The 25,172-nt window shown below is 38.6% G+C and overlaps 1 long non-coding RNA gene across 1 annotated transcript; it reads right to left on the minus strand.

Moving 5' to 3' along the window:
• Positions 1-1,088: 1,088 nt before the first annotated feature.
• Positions 1,089-23,686, minus strand: LOC145528376 (uncharacterized). Its single transcript, XR_014070354.1, has 4 exons — positions 22,980-23,686; positions 22,571-22,672; positions 16,830-17,015; positions 1,089-1,384 (listed from the first exon to the last, which is right to left on the minus strand). It is a non-coding gene; the product is annotated as an uncharacterized LOC145528376 (long non-coding RNA).
• Positions 23,687-25,172: the final 1,486 nt, after the last annotated feature.

Below are 25,172 nucleotides of genomic sequence, written 5' to 3' on the forward strand. Positions count from 1 at the left end.
CTTAAGGAAAAATCAGAAATGGACAAAATGATCTACATGCAAAATTAGGCATCATTTATAATTTTAAAAACTAGAATAATTAGAAATACTAATGTTCAATGATAAGAGTTTATTAAATTATGGTACTCTCTACATATGGAATAGTTTGTATACACTAAAATATGTTTACAAAGAGAGAATAAGAAAATACTGTAGCATGTTATTATTTCAGACATCAGATTACACACCATATAAAAATCAAAATTCAAATTTTATAAACACTGTGTATATCTGAAGAAAAAAGAAAGAGATTGGCAAAATATTAACAGTCCCTTGCTCTGATTCTATAGCTGGTGATTCTTTCTATAGTTTCCTAATCCTAACAGTAACATGGAATACTTTTGTAATCAGGAAATAAATTCAGATTTGTTAAATGCTTGTCAAGCGCATGTGATTTCATCTTGCAATTCTTCCTAGGAAAAAAAAAAAAGAATTTTGTTTGGTATTTATTGATTCATCCCAACCACTGTTCCAGGAAGGAAGCTCTGTCATCCTGTAGCTTGTGTTTATTCATACCTCTTCACTCTAGCTCCCACCAGTCTGCCTTCCAAAAAACATTCTCGACACAGTTCGGTGTACTGAAAAGAATGTAAGCTTCAGAATGAGGCAGATCTGGGTCTGAATCCATTTTCCCATATTTGAGGCAGATCTGGGTCTGAATCCATTTTCCCATATTTCTTAGCTGTGAAATCTTCAGAAAATTCTATTTTCTCTGAGTTTCAGCTTCATGATTCGGTGAGAATTAAACGGGATTGCATATGTAGTGTTACCAGTACAAGTCCTGGGACACAATGCATTAGTCACTAACACAACTCATTACTTCCTTCTGCCTCTCCTGTTCTCTGCAGCTCCCCAAACTTACTGATTTTTCAAGTTCCAACTCCCATTCTAGTTCAAAGTTCTTCATGACTTTCCCTGGGCAGCCATGGAGTCAATTTCTATCTTTGTTTTCTGGACGACTCACTTAGCAGTTACTCACAGCTTCACAAAGTTATTGAGTGTGTGGCAGGCCTCCCCCACCAAACAGAAAAAGCAATCCCCACCCCACCTCGCATCCAAGACTCTCATTTATTACAAGCTTTCAATCAGCAGCTTATGCTGCAGAGCTCAGTCTACCATGTTGAGTTTTGAATGCTAAAGCAAACTTATGAGTCATAATATAGAATAGTTCAAACTGCAGTCTGGAGTCATGCTTCCTCTTGTTTCACCTGGAACAGGTTGGGAAGCTATCGGTGGCCCGTGGGTGGTACCTGGTGGCTGGATCTGAGTTGTCAAGATAGAATGTCACCATCTGGAGAGACAAGAGGGCTCCAAAAGCCCTGGAACAGTCCTGATTCTTGTCAGACTGTGGAAAAAGAGCATAAATTGGTGAGTGCATTTGATAAGGTGAAATAAAGTAGTTGGGTCCTACAGCTATAATTTCTTTCCTTACAAGTCCGTCAGTCAAGTAGATTGCACGGGAGCTCGGTTTCCATGGGATGGAAGCAGAAAAAAGAGAGAGCAGAACAGAGGCACACAATAGTAGCTCCCTCAGGTATGTTTCCATAAGTGCTTTTCAGTCTAAAACTATTGACATGCCAAGTCTAATGATTAAATTCCAAGTTTTAGGCCCAAATGCCTCAAAAGTCTTTATCTTACTTCTAAGAAGTCACTAGTTCTTTTGTTCTCATAGACTTATTTATCTTCTAAGCAGTGAAAAACATAAATAAAGCTATTTCACTATTTGATAATTTAAAACCATCACTTAATAATATATCTTTAATATGACATTCCTTTTAAAGTTTCTTTCAAAATCTTATTTTTATATATTCAGAAAAAAGCAAGCCATATTTTTCTCTTCCTGGTGATGTCTAGAATATAAATAGGAATAAACATATGAATAGGAATCATGTGTTGTACTGTCAATTGAGATTGATTTTTTTCCTTAAAAAGGTTGAAACAGAAATGCACTGAATAGTACATGAAAGAATCCCTTCTTATTGCACTGTCCCCACGAATGAAAGTTGAATGTTTGGCCTCAAACTGTTTCTTAGGAAAATTACAAATAAAGAGGAAGGCAAGCTTTTACGAAACCTTTGGTCATAAATATAAGATTCTGATGCCAGAGAGTAATTAGCTTTTTGTTCCTCTTTTGAATAGCAAGGGAGGGGAGGGTTTGTTGGCTCTCTCTCATTTAATTCTATTGACCTGCCACAATTTTACAGAATTTAGTAACATCTATTATTTCTTTTTACATATAGTTATCCCTGTCCCTTTTATGAGATCTTACTTGTATTATTGCCTGTTTCTTCCTTCCTTTTCTTTATTTTGTATGTCATAAAACTGCTGAATTTGTACAACTTTCAGGTAATTATTTTTATGAGCTCACTGGAGGTTATCTTCAATGCTATCACAAAGTCTTCCAGTGGTCAATGAATCATGCAGTATATTTCATGATTCCTCTTCCAGGATTGCTACAGAAGCATAGGTCAGTCCACAGAAATATTTTTAAAAGTTTGGAGCAAAATATGTTATTGTAATAATACTTTTTTTCCTAACTGTAAAAGCAGTATGCACATTGTGAACAATTTAGAAATTAGAAAAAGGGTAGAAAGAAGTAATTAACTTTCCCCAAAATATTTTTAATATTTTAATTTCTATCTTTCTGTTACGTATGGGTCTACACACAAATGTAGGTTTGCACTCATTTATTTTCATTTACGTCAGAAAGAGAATATTCTCCTTTGTCACCAAAAAGTTTTCAAATTTATTCAATAATTATTTTTATATTATTATTTGAATAAGCTATAGTTTAAATTGATATTGACTTTTAGACTACTTTGGATTTTTACCTGAAAAATGTAGCATAGGAAAATCAGAAGACATGATTTTATGCAGTTTAATTTGGTCTGGTTATGCAAATTCTCCCCCAACTCCATACTTGAGTCACACATAATTAAGATTCTCTACTAAATTCAATGAGTTTAAAAAGTTTAATGAGCCTTTTCTGAAATAACAAAAGATAAGATTAGAGGTAAAGAAAAGAACCTTTATTCTTGGGAGATGATAGTTAAATAATAAATGACAGCTGTCACTGAACTGAGAGTAGCCAAGAAAGTCCTGTCATTCTGTAGAATCTGATATACAAACTTGAACTAGAATTTCTGAACTCTAGAACAGGGAGTTCTAGCCAAACAGTGGCCCAAGCACCAAATCCAGGCCAATGGCTGCTTTTGTATTACCTGTGAGCCAAGAATAGTTTTTACATTTGCAAATGGTTGAAAAAATAAAATTAAAGAAGAATGATAGTTTGAGAGGAATTAAAATTATATGAAATTCATATCTTCATGTCCATAATAAAGTTTTATTGACCTATGGTCAACACTCATTTGTTTAAATATTTCATTGGCTGTTTCATACTACAACAGCAGAGTTTAGTAACTGCTGAACAAGGCGTAAAATTACTATCAGATCATTCGCAGAAAAAGTTTTAGAGAAAAAGAGTCTTACTATAGATGATCATCAGGTTTTAAGTAAAGTAGCATTAGAGAAGTCTAGGTTCATTTTCTTTTAGCCCTCTCTCTGAATCTCCTTCCTTTTAATTAGCGATGTTATTTGCTCCCTTCAGGGAAACGAGAGGGATTGTCTATATTCATTTGCTATCAGAGCTGCCTTTGAACTTCAGGAAAGCCACCATCTTGTTTTTGTTCACTTCTCTAAAGCTTAGTGTCTGCCACATGAAACACAAGTAAGTTCTTTAAACTTCTTGTTATCTTGAGACAGGGCAAGACCTTTACCCAATTTATTTAGTTATGGAGAAGGAGGATGAAAGATTGAGTCCTAAGTGTTACTCAATGGCATGACATGGTTTTCCCTGGAAAGCAGCCAGAATTGATGCTTATGAGGTGTTTGTCTGATGAACTGTACCCCCATGACACTAAGCAGAACCCGGAGGAGGTGGTAGTCCATCTTTCTAACTCAGGTTTGACTCACAAATCAGAAGAATGTGCAAAGTCCGTGGAACCCAGACCCACCCCTAAGATGGTCCAACAAGGAAATAATAGCTTCTTCTGGGTAACCATTTAGAAGGCAGGATGATTTGGATTATTGTTGACGTGTGTTATAGTATTTTCATAAGAGCAAACTAGACCCTAGGTAACTGCTGACTGTGATATTTGCTTTAGTAACAGGAAGTGTGGGAAATAATTATTAGCCAATGTATAGGCTGCAGAGAGCCTTTCTACATAAAGGAAGCCATGTGTTGAACGTATGGAAACTTCCAGCACAGCTGACATAAACAGAGAAAAAAAAAAAAACAATAAAGCTGGGAGGTTGAGGGGGAAGGAACACTGGGTCACAATGCCTCCAGAATAAAATTCTACATACAGAATAATCAGATAAACCACGAAATTTGACAATGAAATTCACTTATAACAGGATTTCATTCTTTTATGAATCTAGAAGTACTATGAGTTACTTCCTGCTATCCCACTGTCCTCAGCTTCAGTCTTATAGTCAGATTGGAATTGTACATGGTCTGTACAATTTCATGAGGCTCTAAGAACTGGTTTTAGTTTTAGCCATGAAAACAAAATTTAACAAGAATATTTGACAATGTTTATAAAAAGTGAAATTCTGGTTATCTGAGGTCGGTAGGAAATATAAGACACTCCTGTCAAGTATGTGCTACCTAATTAAATTTAGGTAATGTTTTAGTTTATCCAATTAACAAGTAGTATGTTTATTATAGAAAAATTTGAACATACAGAAATTTTAAATGAAACAAAAATAACTTCTATCATCTCTCTATCCAAAGACAGCATTATTTAAGTATTGTTTCCTCTCAGTCTTTTACTGTGATATTTTTTTCACAGTTGTAATCATACTCAAAGTTCAGTGCAGTCTCTTGCTTTTTAACTGTATCACGTAATTTGTAAATAAGACATTTATAGTTATCTTGAAAAAGCCTGAGAGATGGATCATCAACCTATTGGAATGGCTGGGTATTAAGAATACAACTAAATTCAAAACCCAAAATGCATATTTTCTGAAGTCATAGAAAAGGCAAAGTTTTGTAATTTTCTTTTTTATCTCATGACTTCTTGTTTGGTCATGATGATATATTCTGGATGAACACCAAAACAAAAAAAGGAAAGAGTGGGGGAATAGGACTGGGAGAAACCACCCCCACCCCCCAAAAAAGTCAAGAAAAAATGAGAAGGAAGAGCCAGAGAATTGAAAAGAAAATATACTATTCCCCAAATTTCCCAAATACATCTGGTCCTGCTGAGAGTAATAGCATTTGTGTAAATGTGTAGACAACTCCCTAAGCTGAATTTTTTTAAAAGCCTACCTCTTGGATATTGCATTAATTCCATAGTCCACATAACTGACATTCAATAAAGAAAAATAGAGCCAGACAGAATTTATTTTTTTTTTTGAATACTGAAGTCTCTTAAGTTAATTTGCATTTCATTTTTTCCTTTCTTATGTAAATAAAGGCAAATTAGGTGTGGAGATAGGACCACTCCAGGGTGGCATGACTGAGGCTGAGTTGTGGTGGGCCTGTTTCCATGCAGTGGGTCAGTGGCTGGTCTTAGGAGCATCTTGTTCCCAAGCACAAAGATCTGATGCCAAGAGGGAGCACTCATTCTTTCCCAATTCCTTAACCTCCCCAAACCAGTTTTTCCTTGAGGTCTTCTTTTTGTGAAATTTCTGTATCAAGGCTGTGTATGTCCATGACACAAAACCCCAAAGCTGTTTGCCCTCTTCACGGAAACCAGGCGAGAATGTAATCCAAGCCTTTCTTGGTCTATCTCTACACTGCAACATCATAACATTGAAGTGTAGATTTATAGCATGCTTTATGTATATTTTCTTAGTCCCAGGGCCCCCCTTTTCACAGATACATACACAACATGTCATGTAGAAAATATAAATCGTTGATGGTATAAGCACTTTCTTCCTTTTTAAACCTTTCCAAAGGTCTTTTTGTTAAATACACCCAGATGCCGTTTGACAGATGAGGGGCTAATTGCTCTGTGAATTACCTCTATCGATTCCTGTTTCATGTTGAGCCAAACAAACAAAAGATATTAATGCTTTGAAAAAAATGAATGATGACCTTTCTCTGCAAACACAGCTTGTGGTCTCTGATTATTGGTGATTCCGGAGAGCAGCGGTCAATGGCAATAGCTGTAACGCTATGATCACTATAATAAGCTTGCCTGACCTTCTCTGCCATGTTAAGTGGTTTAAATTTATTTGCCCAACAACAGAAGAGCTTTCATTTAAAGTCACAGAACATTCAATTCAATTTAAAGACATAGTGTCTTCTTTCCTCTCCTTTCTTTCCTGTCCATTTCCCCACTTCAAACACCTCCATCTCAAGTTCCTTAATCATTTTGCCACTGCAGAATAATCACCTTACCTGTGAAACTCATTCTTTCAGTTCTTTTTGGAACCCTGGGTGCCATTTTCTCTTTTGACTTGCTCTTTCTTGTTTTAAGACACTAGACTATTTTGTTTATCTCTTTGTGTAAGTTTTGTTTGTGAATCAGGTTTGGGGTTCTAGGTAATATGAGCTGTATAAGAAATCAAGAATGCATCTTATGTAGAATACCAAACTTGTATACTATTGTATAGCACAGGGAACTGTACTCATCATTCTGTAGTAACATATATGGGAAAAGAATCTGAAAAAGAATTATGCACATATGTATAAATATATGTATATAGTATGTATAACTGATTCAGGAAGCTATATACCTGAAACTAACACAACATTATAAATCAACTATGCTCTAGTAAAAATAAAAATAAAAAGCTCAAAGTTAGAGAATTGATTAAAAGGAACGCCTTTAATATACAAAATCTGAACTCTCATAGGTAAAGAACTTTTGGACTGTGTTAAATAACAATAAAGATATAATCAAAGGGAAAAAAAAACAGAATGAATGAATAGTGATGCTGAGTAATAATTCTAAAGAAATCAAGAAAATATTTGCTCAAATAAATATTTGAAAACAGTTTCATTTAAAAAAAAATGCAAGAGGTTGTAGTCCTAAACTCAGCAGCCTGGAAGCCAAGAGATTCAGTTCCATTTTGTCCTTAATTAATGAGAGTTTTGAATTAGTCACTATTATTGTTATTACTTTGCACCCAGAACAGGCTCATCCAACTTGGTAAATGGAGAGGACTGTACCCAGTGAGTTCAGAGCTTCTTTCCAATTGAAACACACTAATTTTCAATATATCTCTACAAAAAAAAAGTTTCTTGTAAATAACAGAGTTATAACTTGGAAGCTAAGGAAATATGGTTCTGGGGCCTTTAAGGACTTCCTGAGTTTTTCTCAACAATCTTCATGATAGTGAACATGAGTAAACCACAAATGGCCAAAGCCTTGAATGGTTAGGAAGTAGATGCAACCCCCCTTGGTTTAAGTGGAAATCTCTTGAAAAGGGTACCCCTGACACTTCCACCAGTTTCCTGGTAAGAGACATGCCAAAAATACCAAGGAAGTGGTTCCCCTTAGAATAGCTTGGTCCCTGTGCTATAAGATTAAAGCAGGAAGCGAAGAGAAAAACACCACAAATAATCAAAAGGCTTCCTGCCTAAGTCTGACATTCTCAAGAAGTTAGGTCTGAATTTAGATAGAGAGCTGGGAAATTTTAAGATGACTTTCCTTAAGCATTATCTCTAGTTTTTTTTCTGAAGACATTAATCAACATTATCATCAAGGCATTTTTGAGCTTTACCCAAGTTTGCCATCTTAAAAACCATATGGAGTTCAAGAAAATAAGAGAGATGGTTCCTGACTGTGTGAAATTCCTCATTTTTGCCCTCAACGTACCAAGATCTTTCTCAGCAACAGGATATTTACAAATGCTGTGTGCTTTCTCAACCTAGAATGCTTTTCTATCCTTCTCCTCTTCAAAATCTAAACTTAAGGCCTTCTCAATTCCTGTTGTTGCTGTTGTTTAGCCGCTAAGCCATGTTCAACTCTTCTGAGACCCCGTGGACCATAGCCCACCAAGCTCCTCTGTCCATGGGGTTTCCCAGGTAAGAATACTGGAGTGGGTCGCCATTTCTTTTTCTAGAGGATCTTCCCGACCAGGGATCGAACCTGCATCTCCTGCATTGCAGGTGGATTCTTTACCACTGAGCCACCAAGAAAGCCCTCCCAATTCCTGCTCTTTAAAATTCCTCTATACTTATCTCTCCTTTTCCAGAATGCACTCTGTAGCACCCTATGGGATTCATCATAGCCCCCAGAATATGCTTTCATCTCAGCACTTTGCAAATGTATATAATTTGCTGTTCCTTTACCTCTTTCCCCGAGAAGTTAGACCTTTGTATCACAGACTACTGCCACAGAACTGGGGTCTTATTAGGTGTCCAACTGATGTTGGAAGATGGATAAGTGAGTAAACAAATGAGTCTTACTGTATCAGATAATTGCTGCTGTACAACAAACCATTCTCAAGGCAGCGGCTTTAGACAGTCAGTGACTGTTCATTATCACTTGTGAATCTACAGGTCAGTGGGGGCTTCCTTTATCAAGCTGAATTTGCCTGGGGTGACCCAGATGGGATGTCTCCAGTCTTTATGTTCTTCATCCTCCTCTGGGAACCAGGCACGTGCTCCTCAAGGCCGCAGCAGAAGCACAAGGAGCAAAGCAGAAACTTCCAAAGCCTGTTAAGGCATACCATTATTTCCACCTTGTTCTTTCGGCCACAGCAAGCCACGTGGGGAACCTAAGCCAAAGGACAGTCAATATACTCTCCCCTTTAGTCACATGACAAGGTCACATATTAAAGGGTATGGGTACAAAGAGAGAAGAAAAATCAGTCTCAGTCATGAAACCAAACCATTAAGAAGGAAATACTGGGACTTCCCGGCTGGCCAAGTGGTTAAGATTCTGAGAATCCAGTGCAGAGGGCATCGGTTCGACCCCTGGTCAGGGAACTAAGATCCCACGTGCCATGTGGCGTGGCCAAGAAATTAAACAAATGAATAAAATTTAATCCTGGTGACCATATTAAGATAGAAATATAAAACTGATTACTCACCATTTAAGCCATTTGGCCAAAGTCATCTCCTTCATTTTCACTTCACTAACCCATGGCCCAACTATTTAATGACCTATGTGGCCCATAAATATTTACCAAATTGGATTGCATTAATAGATGGTAAATAGAGTAATCAGAATTGGAAAAATCCTAATATCTTGATTTTAACTTTTTTTTTTTTTGATTAAAGAAAATAGGTATGGCCGCCAGATGTGTTTTGAATACAAAACCGAAAGCTTTAAACAACAAAATGTTTGTCCTTTATAAATGAAGACACTTTTACTTAAGCTTATATACTTTACTATGGAAGTTTGTTTAAAACTAATCATAGCTCACACAACAACCTTGTTTTCACTTTTAAACAAGCTGGGAGAAATCTCACGTAGGCATTGTTGTGGCTTCTTTACAGAGTTTCTGCTCACTTCCCTGAGTTGAAGTTAAATCTCTAATGTCCAGGCGTTGATTTACTAGGAAGAGCATAGTTCACTTAAAATCAGAAAAAGCCCTGGCAGTAATCAAGCCCTGTGAATTCCTGGCCCTTTTCCTTGAAGGCCCAGTGGGGCCCACTTGACTGGGCCAACCCCACACCACGCACACTGGATTGGTGGTCCTCTTATCATAGAAAATTCCGCCAGTGCAGCCAAAAAACACAAAAGGAAGCACACACATACAAAAAATGTGAATATAATATACAAGCCTGTGGATTGAGTTTTCTGAAAAAGAAGAAAAAAGGGGGGGTGGAATTTTTCTTATTCTTTTGCAAAGTTCATTGGACAAGAAATAATGAGATAAATGGCTTATCAAATGTAAATACCTTCAATATTTTTAATGACACTACAAAGACAGTTTTAAAATGTCTCTCCTAATTTTGCCCTATAATCAGATCACTTGATTGTGACTATTTGGTAAATAGAATCATACATTTACCTATGATTTGCATTTCATTTCCCATGCTAAAGGGTTTTTATTCATTAAAAGTATGCAGATCCAAGTATTCCCAACACTTCTTTCTTGCTTGGCTTTACTTTGTAATAATGTATGGTATCAGGACCCTCCCCTATAGCTCAGAAATGTGAAGTTCTTGGAGGAAAAAGGATTCTTATGGTTGTTGTTTATTAAACCAAAATATTTCAGAATCTAGTCCTTCCAGTTTCGGGAGAGAAAAGTGAAAGATGATAATGAGATTTCCTGCTTTGCTCGGCCGAGTCTCCTGGATTCATCTGTGTGTTTCACTATGTAGAATCTTCTTTACATAGGATCAGCTCCAGCATTCTAATTTCTCCACATTTCTGTTTATAATTCTTCTCCATTTTTATTGAGAAAACTTTTAACTAATCAGCTTACAGAGTCTTTAAATGTTGAATCCTGATGCCATGTGAGCAAGGAATTGTGACAGAGTTCTCACGGCCATCAGTAAAATTCCTTCCGATGTGAGCCAGGACCTAGGAAATGCAAAAATCCCTAATAAATGTCAGACAGGGCTCAACTGCTTATCTGTTGCCTACAAAACGTTCGAAAAGAAATGAGTTTGCTGCTAGGAACTGATAACGATCCAACATTCTCATTCATTCTTTCCTGTTCCATCATTAACTCCAACACTGGATAAGACACCCGTTGAGGATGAGGGCTGGGAACAGGGAATTGCCAGAGATGGGAAACCAAGCTGCTTTACAAATATTCACAGCTGCAGTTTCTGTAACCGTGCTCCATTTCCAGTGGACTTTAAAAAGACAAATTCATAAGTTATTTTGCCATAAAAGGGAATCAGCTCTTAAGTCCGTCTTCCCAAAGACCTCAGACATGAAATTACCACGGCACTCCCTAAGGTCCAGAACACAGAATTTTCCTCCCCTCCCACATGCCTATCCCTAAGAAAATAGTTTTCCCACTAGATAAAATAATTAAGACCATTCTCAGAATAGAAAACAAAACATGTATTGCTTGGACATGAGCCTATTTTCAGGCATAATCAATTGATTGCATATTTACAGTTTGATATTCCAATAGCTGCGAAGCTATCATATGTAGGATTTAATTGCATGGAAGAATCAATAAATAAAGTGGACAAGAGTAATTGTGTGTGTGTGTTTTCTTGTTCAGCCTACTTCTGATTTGTTAACTAATTTAGGAGAGAATCCATAAAAGCATAATACACCAGCCGCTGTGAAGTCCCTGGGTATCTCTGAACTGGAACCTGGCTTTTTAAATCCTGTCTAGGTAAATTACCTTTCCAGTGCAGGGTATTTCCTTTTAGGAGATTCCTTGGGAAGGGTCTCCAGGGAACTAAGTAACTTTTTAATGGTTCACTCAGATTAAGAGGAAGGAAATGTGAACTCCTCTCGGGGGAGGCACCACACTCTCAGCCGTCTGCATCCTGTAATTCTTCCCAAGTCCGTGAATCATACTTTTAAGACGCCTTTTCAAGGGCATTTGTCTTCCTTTAAGAGAAGGCCAACACAGAAAAGATGAGGTTTAAAATAGGTCTCAATCAAGCTTTAGCCATAAAAACAATCGCCCAAGTCTCCCCCTGTCTGTCTAGAGAAGGTCTCTCTGCATCCTTCACCTGCCCACTGCTCCTCACCTCACACAGTACTTGACTGGATCATTTTTACATTTATTTTGCTTTCAGATTTAGGATGATTTCTAATATCATCTGAGGGACTTTGAACTGTAATTCTGGATCACATTGACCAGCCTGAGACTGATTTCACTTGTGCTGCAAGAATCTGAAGACATGAGATATCATAAGTAGCTTTATCCAAGTCTTTTTAGACAGCAATCTTGTTTTTAAGCCATGTTTTTATTTAGTAAAAATCTTGTATGTAAGCAAATATAGACTATGTTTGCACCTTTTCCCAAAAAGCATGAAAAATGTTTGTCATACAGTTGTGTCAGACTTTTTGTGGCCCCCATGGACTGACTGTAGCCTGCAAGACTTCTCTGTTCATGAAATTCTCCAGGCAAGAATACTGGAGTGGGTTGTCATTTCCTTGTCCAGGGGATCTTCCCAACCCAGGGATGGAACCCAAATCCCCTGCATTGCAGGTGGTTTCTTTACCATCTGAGCCACCAAGGAAGCCCACCAAAAAGCATGAACACTACTGTAAACAACGTTGGTAGTGGATAGAGTTGAACAAGGATTGAAGCATGAAATCATTCAAAATTTCTCTACAAGAATGAAGTAACAAGGGCATAATTCTAAACGGCAGTATCGAGTGTATTGAAATATCAATAGAATTACAATATCAGTTAGTCAATGAATAAACTATATTTTATTGATCATATACTTAATGGCAACTTCTAATGTTTTAAGCTACTACCAAGAGTGGAAATGCCCTGAAAAAGAACAAATGTGCTATCCATGTGAACTCTAATGTCAACTGTAGACTTTGGGTGATAAAGATCTGTCAGTGTAGATTCATCGATTCAGACAATGTACCACTCTGGTGGGATTTTGATAATCAGTGAGGCTAGGCATAAGTGGAAAATCTCTGTACATTCCACTCAATGTTGCTGTGAAGTTAAAATTTCTCTAAAAAAGCAAAAATCTTTTTTTTTTTTTTTTTTTTTAGATATCCAAAGGTAAGTTTACTTACTTTTGGGAAAGTTTGAGCAAGCTCCAGGAGTTACTGACAGACAGGGAAGCCTGGCTTGCTGTAGCCTATGGGGTCACAAAGGGTTGGACATGACTGAGCAACTGAACTGAGGTCTAAATTGTATTAACTGAATGTTCAGTGTTGGTTTGTACAGATATACATACAATCCCCTCTGTGTGATTCCTAAGCTAAGAATCTTTGGTAAATCAACAGGTATTTTTTTTATTTACGTGTGCCTGTGTGTGTGTGTGTGTGTTGGGGGCAAGGAAGCCAATCTGTATTGTGTGTGTGTGTGTTAGCCACTCAGTCGTGTCTGACTCTTTGCAACCTCATGGACGGTAGCCCACCACGCTCCTCTGTCCATGGGATTCTCCAGGCAAGAATACTGGAGTGGGTAGCCATTTCCTTCTCCAGGGGATCTTCCCAACCCAGGAATCGAAGCTGGGTATCCTGCAATGCGTGCAGATTCTTTACCACCTGAGCCACCAGGCATTTAAGACTATAGCAAAATGTAACCCAGGTAGATGTAAGCTCTGTGTAATATTTATGCCCATTTACTATGAGTGTTCATATGTGCTGTTGCAGACATATTCATGTATGAAACTCCAGACTCCACTTGTGATAAGAGGGTAATGTATGGATTTTCTAACATCCTAACGGTTCTGATTTATAAAACACATTTTACCCTAAGAGTTTTGAACAGGGATTGTGGACAAAACATGTTGAAAGAGAAAAAGTAGGAAAGGCAGAAAACAGCAGAAAAGAGAACGATTGGATTCTATTTTATTCCTTCCCTGATTTCTTGGGAAATTCGAGTCCTAGCTGTCCATGTGCTGTGCTGGCTCCTCTGTCCATGGGATTCTCCAGGCAAGAATGCCGAAGTGGGTTGTCATGCCCTCCTCCAGGGACTCTTCCTGACCCAGGGATTGAATTTGAGTCTCTTATGTCTCCTGTATTGGCAAGCGGATCCTTTACTGCTAGCATCACCTGGGATGCTCCCATCTCTAGTGACCTCTGTGCGAGGTTAGCAGACACAAAAATTCTCAGTCATCAGTTAAGATCACCAAATGTTGCTGTGCTGCGTCTTCACAAATATCATTATTGATAGGTCAGTTCTTTCAGAGGGCCTAAATCTGGTGCTATGGAGACTGTTCTCAGTAAAGCACTGCTGTAGGCTTTGAGATATTTGGGTGCAGGAAAATTGTCTTCCTCATAAAATGTTGAATATTTAGTTTTGTGTGAAAGGGTGAAAAAAACAGTGAGGCTAAGGATTGAAAGCATAAATCAGGAGTTTGTTGATGAAAAGAAAGGAGGAAGGAGAGAAGGAAGAAAGATCAAGGAAAGGCATTCTCGTTTGCAGGATCCTCATTAATTGTTGCCCGATGCTTGAGAATTGAAAGAAAGATGTCATAGGCAGATTCTGATATTCTAAAACTGCAACCTGATTGCATAAAGGCATAAATTTAAATCTAAATCATTTGGGACAGAATATTTAAACATTCTCTATTTTTGTTTATGGCTGATATCTATAAAAATCTGTTCTGTTACACAGACCTATATTATAGAGATTATATATACAAATATTTTACTACTTATGCATAAAACATGATTTGTTGGGGGATATAAACTATGGCTTTCTCAGGTATCACTGCTACTTGATTGTTCTGAGTATTGGCTTTCTGACAGGGTTTGGAATGAAGCCATTTTTATTAATTTAGTTATTTTTGCTGATATAAAAGGCCGTCTATCATGTTAATGATGTATCGGTCTGCGGTCCCACCGAACAATAATTACAGAATGTTCCTAATAGTAAATCATTTGTCACAATCAGAGCTCAGTACAACAACCTTTCATGGAGCAGTGGAAGACATTATCCGAATAGCAATACACCTTTCTGTGGACCCATTGAGGAAGTGAACACCAAGAGGCCTGCAAAACCCTGAGCTCCAAGTCAGAAATGGCCTCTCCCAAATCTCAGCTCAGGGATGAGCACAGGCCCCGCCGAATTTTCTGCAGTGTTGTTAAGCCTATCTGATTAGACCGAACCGAAACATTCTGCTGAGGACAGAACACACTGAGTTCCATAAGCATCTTTAAAAAAAGAAGAAAAAGAAGAAAGCTCTCCTCTGAAAAAGTGGCAAAACAAAATGATTGGAAAAAGAAAAAGTGTTAAAGATTTTACTGCACTCTAGTTTTTAGTAAGAACCAGAGAAAGAAAGGACCCAATACCCACCCTACCCCATCCCTGTCAAAAAAAAAAATTGGGATTAACAAGAAGGTGTCAATGTTTATATTAAGTGAAAATTACACTAGAATAATGATCAGACTTCTGTTTTGTAAAGAGTCACAACCTGATTTCGATTATTGTCCAGTAACATTTGTAAATAATAAAAGCAAATATTATTGAGTATTTCTATGTGCAGGGAATCTTCGTTTTGTTGCTATTTTTTCTTCTCTCTCTCTCTCTTTCTAATAGACTTTATTTTTGCTGCAGTTTTAGGCTCATAGTGAAATTGAGAGGAAAGTACAGAGTGTTCCCAATTCTTCCCCCAAAACACACGGAGGCTCCCCCACTATCAACATCCTCCATGTTTTTCACAATTAATGAACCCACATTGATATGCAATCGTCACCCAGACTGTATTGTTTACATCAGGACTTCTTCTAAGCAAAAATTTTTGAGACGAACTCCATTCGAGAAGAAAGTTAACTCACCTGTAAACTGTGGAGCGCAACAAGGGGGATTTCCGAGATTTTTGCCAGTTTCAAACCATAGCCCAGTTGATTAACCACAGTTTGTCATTGGGGTAACAGTGAAATAAATAGGCATCATTTGTCCAGCACCCATACATTTATTGATTTTTGCCAAGGTGATGTCAACCATGCTTGTTGGGTAACAGTATCCTCATTTTATAGACAAAGTTACCAAACCTCAGAGGAGGGAAAGCCAGGATTTCAATCGAGGTCCTTTGACATGAACCTGAACTGTGTCACACTGCCTCTGTCCCCAGGTTCTGCAGGAAAAGCTGTCATGGAGTCGCTGACGAGTAACTGAATCACGGTTTGCTTTGCATGGTGACTGTAGTTTTTATAACACTGATACTCAAAACTGAAAATTCATGGATTTTGTTTTTTAAAAACACGTTATATTTCTACATGTATTTTTTCTAAATATGTGGATTCTTGGGTAGGAATTTTATTGAGTATGGAACGCAATGAGCGCACACACAGGAGATTTTAAAGTACTTGTTCACTAAGCCCCATGATTTGAAAATAGCCTCAGGATCAATTAAAATAGAAAGGGTGGGGAGGGAGTCATAGCTGTGAAACACTTCTAAAAGACCACATAGCAAAATAAAGAGGTTTTCCTCAAGCATCAACAGTGGAAATTGTTCTAGAAGTGTATGCAGAGGATGATGGGGACGGGTGCAAAGCCCAGGCTTTCTAATTCTCTTTGGGCTTTAAAAAGCCACAAATAGAGCTCTTTGCCCCACAAGTGAATGTGTGAGCCTCAAATTAGCATTAAATGGAATAATTTGTATGTACTCTCTCCCTTCACATGTTTACATATTTTTTTTTAATATCTAGAATTCTGTTAAAGGTATCCAAGGATTCAGCAAGCATGCCATACTTTGTATTTCTAGTATCAGATAAAGATTACATAGTACAGTAAAATGCACATTTCTATAGATTGTTGAGAGCTACAGGTAACAATGAAGAAGTCCATAACTGAAGCTTGAAGCAAGGTTATCAGAGGACACCAGGGGACCAGAAAGATGATTTTGGCCAAGTCTTTGCATCCCTTTTCCTCCTGTTCCCCAGACAACCAGCCTGAAGAACTTACAGCATCTTCTCTGAGGAACCTGGTTCAAACACACAGGCATCCTTGACATGGGTACCACTTTTCCAAAGGGAAGGAAAGTCGCTTAAAAAATCAGATGGCTTCCTCTTGCCCCAACCCCGATGTCCCCTACCCCCTATGTTCTGTCCAGAAGAAAAATCCCTCAGCAGCAATGGTTGTTTTTATTAAATTCTCCTCAATAAAAAGCTCAGGCAGGATTTATTAGGTACTCAGGGCGGACGTTTAGTATTTCGCCAGTTATTAAGTGAAAATCAATAGAAAGCAAAGAAAATGGAACTCACTGCACTGTTAGCGCACCGTTGTCGCCCAGATATTATGTCGGCTGTCTCGTAGATTCATGACAGACGAAAGAGGCTGGGAGAGAACTTTCTGCTTACATTGCACGCGCCAAAGTGGGGTTATTCATTAGAGCAGGCAGCTGGCCAGATGGATTTCCAGTTCAGGTTTACCATTTATCTTTAAAACGCCTGTATCGAGTGAGAAAGAACACTGATATTATGTGATATCAATGGCAGGTTTATGTATCTAAATCAGGATTTATTGTTATTTTGTTCCAAAGACCTTTTTTTCTCAAGAAATACCATTTCACTGGAAGAAAATAATAGCTAAAACCTTGTCAAAGATAACCTTTCATGCTGTCCGTGCACCGCTAGCTGTAAAACAAATAGAACTCAGTATATAAATAGTTTTAACCACATCCTTACAAATCATTTCTTCTGAATCTGTTTCTCCCATTTCAATATGTGTGTATATGTATGTGTGTGTATGTGTGTGTGTGTGTGTGTGTGTTTTAAATACCACAAACATGATTTTTGGTCATTTGATGTTTTCTTTGCCAGGAGTTTAGATAATGTTAGCAATTGTTAGAGTCGTGTTTAAAAGGTTTGGCTGTTTTATGTCCTTCCATGGAATGCTACTTTTCCAAAAAGCATTCTTTGGAAAAGCAGAGTGGTCTCTTCTGATTCCTTTGTTTCCTTACCTTAGAATAAGCTTTAGAGTCAAAAACACTGATCACCTTCTTTTTGTTTCAAAATTATTTCAGGGTCTTCAGAAGCAGGGATGTGTTTCCCTTTCACTTTAATGGACCTTTCGATAGCTTCTGGGTTTTCTATTCCTTCTCACTTAAAGGTTGGATTACAGTAGACCTGATCAGGTTGGATCTTCCATCAGTCTTGCTAAGTAACTAAGCTGGTCAAATGACAGAGTGAACCCCTGTACCTTCTTTATAAATTGCTCAGAAGAAAAAAAAAGCAATCCATATTTGTAAAATGTCATTAGTGACGCTATGATGAGGAAGAAAAACTGATACTTGTGTTTTGATTGAAGCAGCTACTAATAGAACAAGTTTTTAACCTGCCTTAGTTTTGCTCTTTTTTTTTTCTTTATGTTTAGGAAAAGGGACTGTAAATTTAGCTCTCTACAGACCAATATCAGACAGTAGCCAAATACAGATGGTTATTTAAAGATCAAAATTCACTTAAGTGACACCAACTTAGAACAGTTCTCTAAAGCTTTTTGCTCCTGTTGAACAAAAGTGATGTTATAATAGAATTTTAAAAAGTATTCAAAGGATTATGATTTTTTTTAACTGATCTCTTTCTTTATCAAACCAGGTAAATGCATCAAATTTTACCAGAAATCTTTTCTTGCATTTTCCTATTCAGACATGGGCACAAGTTTTCTGTTTTCACATGGGTCAGGTATTGGCACATAGATGCTAACTTGAAATAAAAACATGGGAGGATCTTTCTGCTTTTCCTGTTTCTTCAGAAAGGTCATTCTTAACTTTTCCTGTAAAGGTAAAGGTCTGTATGTAGTTATGTGTATGTATCTGGACCTGTTGATGAGGAGGTGAGAAAGACCAGTGTGGTTAAGAAGTCGGTTCTAAAATTACATCAAGTTGAACTCCCAACTCTGTCATTCACTGGCCATACGATTTGGGCAATTTGTCATAGTCCTGCCCCCCAGTTTTGTCTTCTGTATAATGGACATAATAGACTTACCAATTTTAAACTAGGAATAAATGGGTCAACATATGTAAAGTTCATAGAGTACTGTTGTTCTTGTTGTTTAGTCACTAAGTCATGCCCAACTCTTTTACCACCCCATGAACTGTAGCCTGCCAGGCTCCTTGGCCATTGAATTTCCTAAGCAAGAATACTGAAAGTGAGTTAACGATTTCCTTCTCCAAGGGATCTTCCTGATCCAGGGATTGAACCCGAATCTCCTGCTTAGCAGATGGGTTACCACTGAGCCCCCAGGGAAGCCCCAGGGTAGGGTTTCCCTCATAACTCAGTTGGTGAAGAAGCCCCCTGCAATGCGGGAGACCTAGGTTCAATCCCTGCGTTGGAAAGATCCCCTGGAGAAGGGAAAAGCTACCCACTCCAGTATTCTGGCCTGGAGAATTCCAGGGACTGTACAGTCCATGAGGTCGCCAAGAGTCAGACACAGTTGAGTGACTTCCACTTTCACTTTCTTTCACAAAATACAGAACGTAAACTTTCCCATTTTAATATTTTAGTTTCCTAACAAAATAGAATACAATCTCACTGGGGACTCAAAGAATACAACTTTTCCCCTATTTCCTCATGTATTTGAACTCTGAAGAAAGATATAAAGTCTTCAGTTTTAGTCATAATGGGAATCCCACTTAACCAAAATTTTGTATTAAATACATTTACTTTAAAAGAAGTTTTTCTTGTGATTTCAACATTTGATCTGAAATAATAACAGCAACAATAATAGTCAATGAGGATAGCCAAAATATTGATTTATCAGTAGCTGCAGTGATACAGTAGCCATGAGGCTTAATGTTGAGCGGGGACCTATTTATAGACATTGTCTTAATTCGTTGAAAACAATGTCTGGTTATTTCATTATCTAACAATTAACATTAGTAACACACGCAGTTATGAGAAAGAAATGATGCCACTAATTAATATGACTTGGGCAATCAGAAAAAGAAAACATTAGGGCCAAGGAAAATCAAAGTCACTGGCTCGGGGCCCTAGCCCACGTATATCATGTCACTTGAGCACTTGACAAGATGGTTTTACTTTGACTTTACAGAGTTAGCCTACTAGCCTTTCATCTGGCTTCCCCGCTCTGAACTTCAGGTTTCTTAATTGTGCAGCGGGTATGCTCTGTCTTTTTTGTCCCCACTCCAGTGGCTAGCTGAAGGAAGAAAGTGGAAATCACTTATCAAAAGAAAACAACACTTTTCTATCCTCAAGCTGGGGGGAAAATTGATATAATCTTAAAATACAGTGTTGTTATGAAAGAGTAACTATTGTCTACTTTCATGCCTGTGCCTGGGTACTCCACATTCTTTCAACAAAATTGTGTGGGTGTTAACAACAGGGAGGTGCACGGTGTAAGAGCTGCCTTCAGACTGCCTGTTCTAGCGCCCACTCTTCCCCTTCAGCTCTGCAGACTTGGGCTAGTGGTTTAGGTCCTGGCTTCCTCAGGCTCTTTGTTTGCTGGACTGAGATGACAGCTAGTTCCCACTTAAGCTCTAAGTGAGATAAATAGCACTTACTCGAGTATCCAGGGCGTACATGCAAATTATAGAGTGGCGCCTAGTAAATACTCAATGGATACTTTTGTTACCATTTTTTCTCTAAGGGGGCAAAATATGGTGGTCCATATTCTGATGCTGAAGCTAAAGCTCCAATACTTTGGCCACCTGCTGAAAACAGCTGACTCATTGGAAAAGGCTCTGATACTGGGAAAGATTGACAGCAAAAGGAAAAGGCGGCAGAAGATGAGATGGTTAGAAAGCATCACTGACTCAATGGACATGAATTTGAGCAAACTTCAGGAGATAGTGAAGGACAGGGAAGCCTGGCGTGCTGCCGTCCATGGGGTATCAAATATCGGACATGACTGAGTGACTGAACAACAATACTCTGATAGGTCCTTGATCTCACTGAGCTCAGGTAACTTCCACGTGGTAGGATATTGGAGAGGACAATCCAACAGTTCATTAAGGCATGGGGTGGCTGTGGAAAAGATTTCCTTGTGGAAAGGATATCTAATCTGAAAAATTAATGAAGGTAGTGATCTTCTGATCACTGTAGACTTGTGGTGTCCAAGGGAAATCTCTGCAGGGATGGAATAATCAATAACAGCACCGTCCAAGATGGTGGCCACTAGCCACGTACGATGATTGAGTGCCTAAAATGTGCCAAGTGCAAGCGACATTTTTAATGCTATTTCATTTTAATTTTTTTTAGTTTCAATTTCAATAGCCACTTCAGCCTAATGTACTGGGTAGCGCAGCTCTAGACAGAGAGAAAAACATATGTGAAGGTCCAGAGGTGAGGGAGTTCTTATACTTTTAAGACCTGATATTGAAGAGATTTATGAAGGATGAGAGTTTTGGAAATTAACAGAGGCAATGCATGACTTACTAAAAAGTTCAGGCTTTCACTGAGGGCCATGGAAAGCCTTGGAATGACAGTAAGGAAAGAGATGTGATCAGATTGGCATTTTAGTAAAACCACTTCAACTGCTGTTATAAAAATATCTAGCACTATTAGCATTTTATAGTTAAAAACTTGTCTGATAACCCAACCTCATTTACCCTTCCAATCAACTATATGAGATAGATTTAAAACCACATCTCCCATCATACAGCTTTACATACCTGTCTTCAGTTTAGCAATTTATGTTCATACCATGACACACTCCCAGAAGACAGAGTTGATACAAGTAAAACATTCACCTGATATTTGTGCACAAATTCAGGCATAAGGATTTTTGATGAGTCAATTTGGAAATGCATGCTAAGTCGCTTCAGTCATGTCCAACTCTGTGCGACCCTATGGACAGCAGCCCATCAGGCTCCTCTGTCCACAGGATTCTCTAGGCAAGAATCCTGGAATGGGTTGCCATTTCCTTCTCAATTTGGAAATGGCACCAGGTTAAAGTAAACTGTGTTAGTCACTCAGTCATGTCTGACTCTTTGCAACCCCATGGACTGTAGCCTGCCAGGCTCCTCTGTCCGTGGAATTGTCTAGGCAAGAATACTGGAGGGGGTTGCTATTTCCTCTTCCAGGGGATCTTCCTGATCCAGGGATCAAACCCTGGTCTGCTGCATTGCAAGCAGATTCTAAGTCTCCTGGGAAGCAGCAGGCTACTTCTAGAAATGTTGATTTTTTCCTATAATGTGACCTGATTTGGAGGTGTAAATCTGTCTGGCTGTGACCCGTGGGCTACCCACCATCCTGGCACGTGTGTGATCTCCTCCGGCTGTTGGTGGTGAGAGGGCTGAGCTTACCTGTGCACACAGGAGCCATGAAGATGGAGCAGACTCGCCCTGCTTCACGAGCATTTCTTTTCACTCAAATATCCATCTCCAACCTCTCCTCCCAGACAAGTTGAAGAGAGAACCCGGCCTAGACAAGGCTGGCCACAGCCGTATGCCGCCAGCCCACAGTTACTGACCTGACTCTCCAAGTCAGGTCTGCAAAGATAAAAGTTGGCACCTTTCCAAGTAGAAATGAGGGAAGAGCACAGTCACCCCACACTGAGATCACCCATCACAGACACACACAGACACACACAGACACACACAGACACGCAACTTTCATTCAGCAATTCTCTCAGTTAAAACATTTTGAAAAAACATTAACATCTAATTTTATTAGATCAAGTCATTTTCTCTCTCTTTTAAGGCAGATTATTCATAAAATCATACTTCCTTAAAAAAAAAAAAACTACAGGGAATGTAAATGCTGCACTAATTTAATTACACACTGGCTCTGTAAGACACTAATGTAAATATTCTGGTGAGGAGGCCTAAGACACTTGAAGTAATTACTTAAGGACTCCCTTTCAAAGAATCTCTCCCTTTTTTATTAAATGCCTTTTAACATTAGCACTTTCTTCCTGACAAATTAAATGAAATTTCATTACTCTCCTGACTTAATGGCATGGGGCTCCCGCCGAGGTGTGAGTTAACCCTCCCCGGACAGCTGACAAGGGCTCCTCCGTTCAGTCAAAATGCCACTGTCCTCACACGCAGGAGAAAGGAGGCCCCGAAGAATCCTTTGTGTTTTCACCAGAGTGTCCGGAATCCTTCATCTCTTCAGTGTTTTTTCAGCTGTGAGCCTTACAAAAACTTAAAACAAAACAAAACAGTAAAACTGCTGTTTCCCAGTCTTCTCCAGTTCAGAGCAACAACATTAAAAAATAAAAATAATGTCATCAACTGAGACCCTAATGATGGCCATGTCAAGGGCAATAACAATAGCAAACAGTTATAGATTATGAATTAAATACACTCTAAGTCATTTTCCTCTTTTAACTCATGTAAGCCCTGGCAAAAATACTAGAAGGTAAATACCGATTTCCCCGATATCTGAAAGTAGAGTATTCCTCTGAAAACTTTTGCAAACTGAAATGATGTAAACTGGAGAGACATTTACCTTAGCATACAACCTGCACACGGATGAGCAGAACATGCTGAGATCAAGGCCAGATGCTCATAGACACAGGGCAGTGCCCTCATCCCCAGATGCTGAGTGCTGTTCTCGGGAAGGGGCTCGGCGGAGATGTACTCTAACTGGGGTGTGGGTTGCCTCTAGAAGGGCTCTCTGCAACACAGACGCTGAACACTAATTTCACCCTTTGCCTTTTTTTTTTTTTTTTCTTATAAAGCAGAAATTCTCTTTGAATTTCTTTCTGTTAGCAAAAACAGGTAACTCGTGTGAGGTCACTCAGAAAAGTGAAATGGTGTAAAGCAAACCTTCAAAAATTGGGGAATAACGAAACTACTAATATCCCCGGTCTAAAAGGAGGAAATTAACATGCAGAGTGGGTCAGCACCTGACCCGGGGTGACAGAGCCAACACGCACCAGAACTGAGGTTCAGCCCAGCTGTGCAGCAGTATCACACATTTTCGCACACACAACTACTAAATCCTCAAGCTGGACAGACTCAGAATTACTCCCATATCCCTTTTTACATTTGTGCAAACTGAGAAGCATCCGTTACACGACAGACCCAAGATCCTGCCTCTCAGCTCCATCCAGGGTCTCGCCGCAGGCATGTCTCCAAAACAACGTGCTTCAGAAGGAAGTTTCCAAAAGATGAGTCCTGTAAAAATTTATTTCTAGACCTGCTTTATTAAACCTGTGAAGAAGAAAAAAAAATGTAGTAACTTAATCTTGAAAGAAAATAAAGGAATCATTACTGATAAGATTGGATTTATTCTTAATAGCTTAGGGATCAAGTTTTAAAAGTCTGAGAAAATACAGAGTAACTACTCAGGAACTACAGAGCTGAGGTTCTTATCCTATAGTATTCCATACGAACCAAGAATAAGCCCATGTCCATTTTTGTTAAAGTGGTCAAGAAAGCTTTTTACAAAACTAAATCAGCCAAAATTGTTCTGTTTTGAGAGATATGGTATGGTTGAGGATATGCCAGAGAGACAATGTTGAGACAAGGTTGATGCTAATGAGAATGGTCTGAGAATGGGCTCCATAACCTATGTCCCTGGCATTTTTTATTTCACTTTTTGGGAAAAAAAAAAAAGTCCTATTTTCTGCCCATCAAGTTTTGCCTCCACTATTTTTGAAGACTATGTGTTACTTTTTGCTTAGACCTATTTTTCCTTCTCACTCTCTAAAATTGGGTTTAATTTTACCCTATCTTCTTTAGCTTCATCATGTTCTGTGGACTATATAGATGCATGATGAAAGAACATTGTATTTGGTTAACTTTGAATCTCAAGAGACAGAGCCAGCCTTTAATGAGGCTGCATTATGATTGTGTTTCCCTTTTCTCTATGTGACCCAGTGATATTTCTCTTTGGCTGAAATTGTTTTCTTGAAGCACTACCCTTTTCCTGTCCATGTCTCCAGTAGCTCGAACTTCCCTAAATCATGCCGTATCTTCCCTAAAGGGTGTCCTTTCTAAGACCTCAGGCCATGTGGAAGAAAAATAATCAGCTCCAAGTTCAGAAGACCCATGTTACAAGGAAGAATTTTTGTTTTTTTTTCCTCCTCTTGGTTGTTCTTAAACATATGTAGTTTGGGGGGATCAGCATGTTATTGTTTTGCAAGAAGCAAGGGCTTGAATTTATTTTGGTGCAGCTATCACCAAAGGATCCAGATTTTGAGGGGCTGGATCATTTTCTTTCCTCTTGTGAGGTCCAGGTAAAACTTCATTCCCTCCATGGCCGGGCGCTTCTGACAAGCAAAAATCAGGGACCCAAAATAAGTTTTTTTATCTAAAAAATGTGAACTATCCCAAAACAAACATGAAAAAGCACAGCTGCCAAATTCCACAAGTAAAAAAGAGTTGAAGGTTGAGACAGTGCAGGATCTCACTGGGGAGTAATGGGTAAAGTTTGGCCAGCTGCCCTTAAGGCCTTCAGGGACACTCAATCCAATTGCCATGTCTTAGCAGATGTGAATTTCAAGGTTACACCTGGGTGTTCAAGGGCAGGGCCAAGTGTAATCGGCACTTAGATCATAGATTAATCTTATTTGCCATCTATTAGGTTTGATTCCTCTTCCCTCTCTCCCTCCCTAAAGCCAGGATTATTGTGATAGTTTAAGATAATGGATTCTAACAGGAAGAAAGGTCACACAGGCATGGAGATTTGGAACCT

This window comes from Giraffa tippelskirchi, chromosome 12 (genome assembly GCF_054371585.1).
Source record: "Giraffa tippelskirchi isolate mGirTip1 chromosome 12, T2T-mGirTip1v1.2.pri, whole genome shotgun sequence".
NCBI lineage: Eukaryota > Metazoa > Chordata > Mammalia > Artiodactyla > Giraffidae > Giraffa > Giraffa tippelskirchi.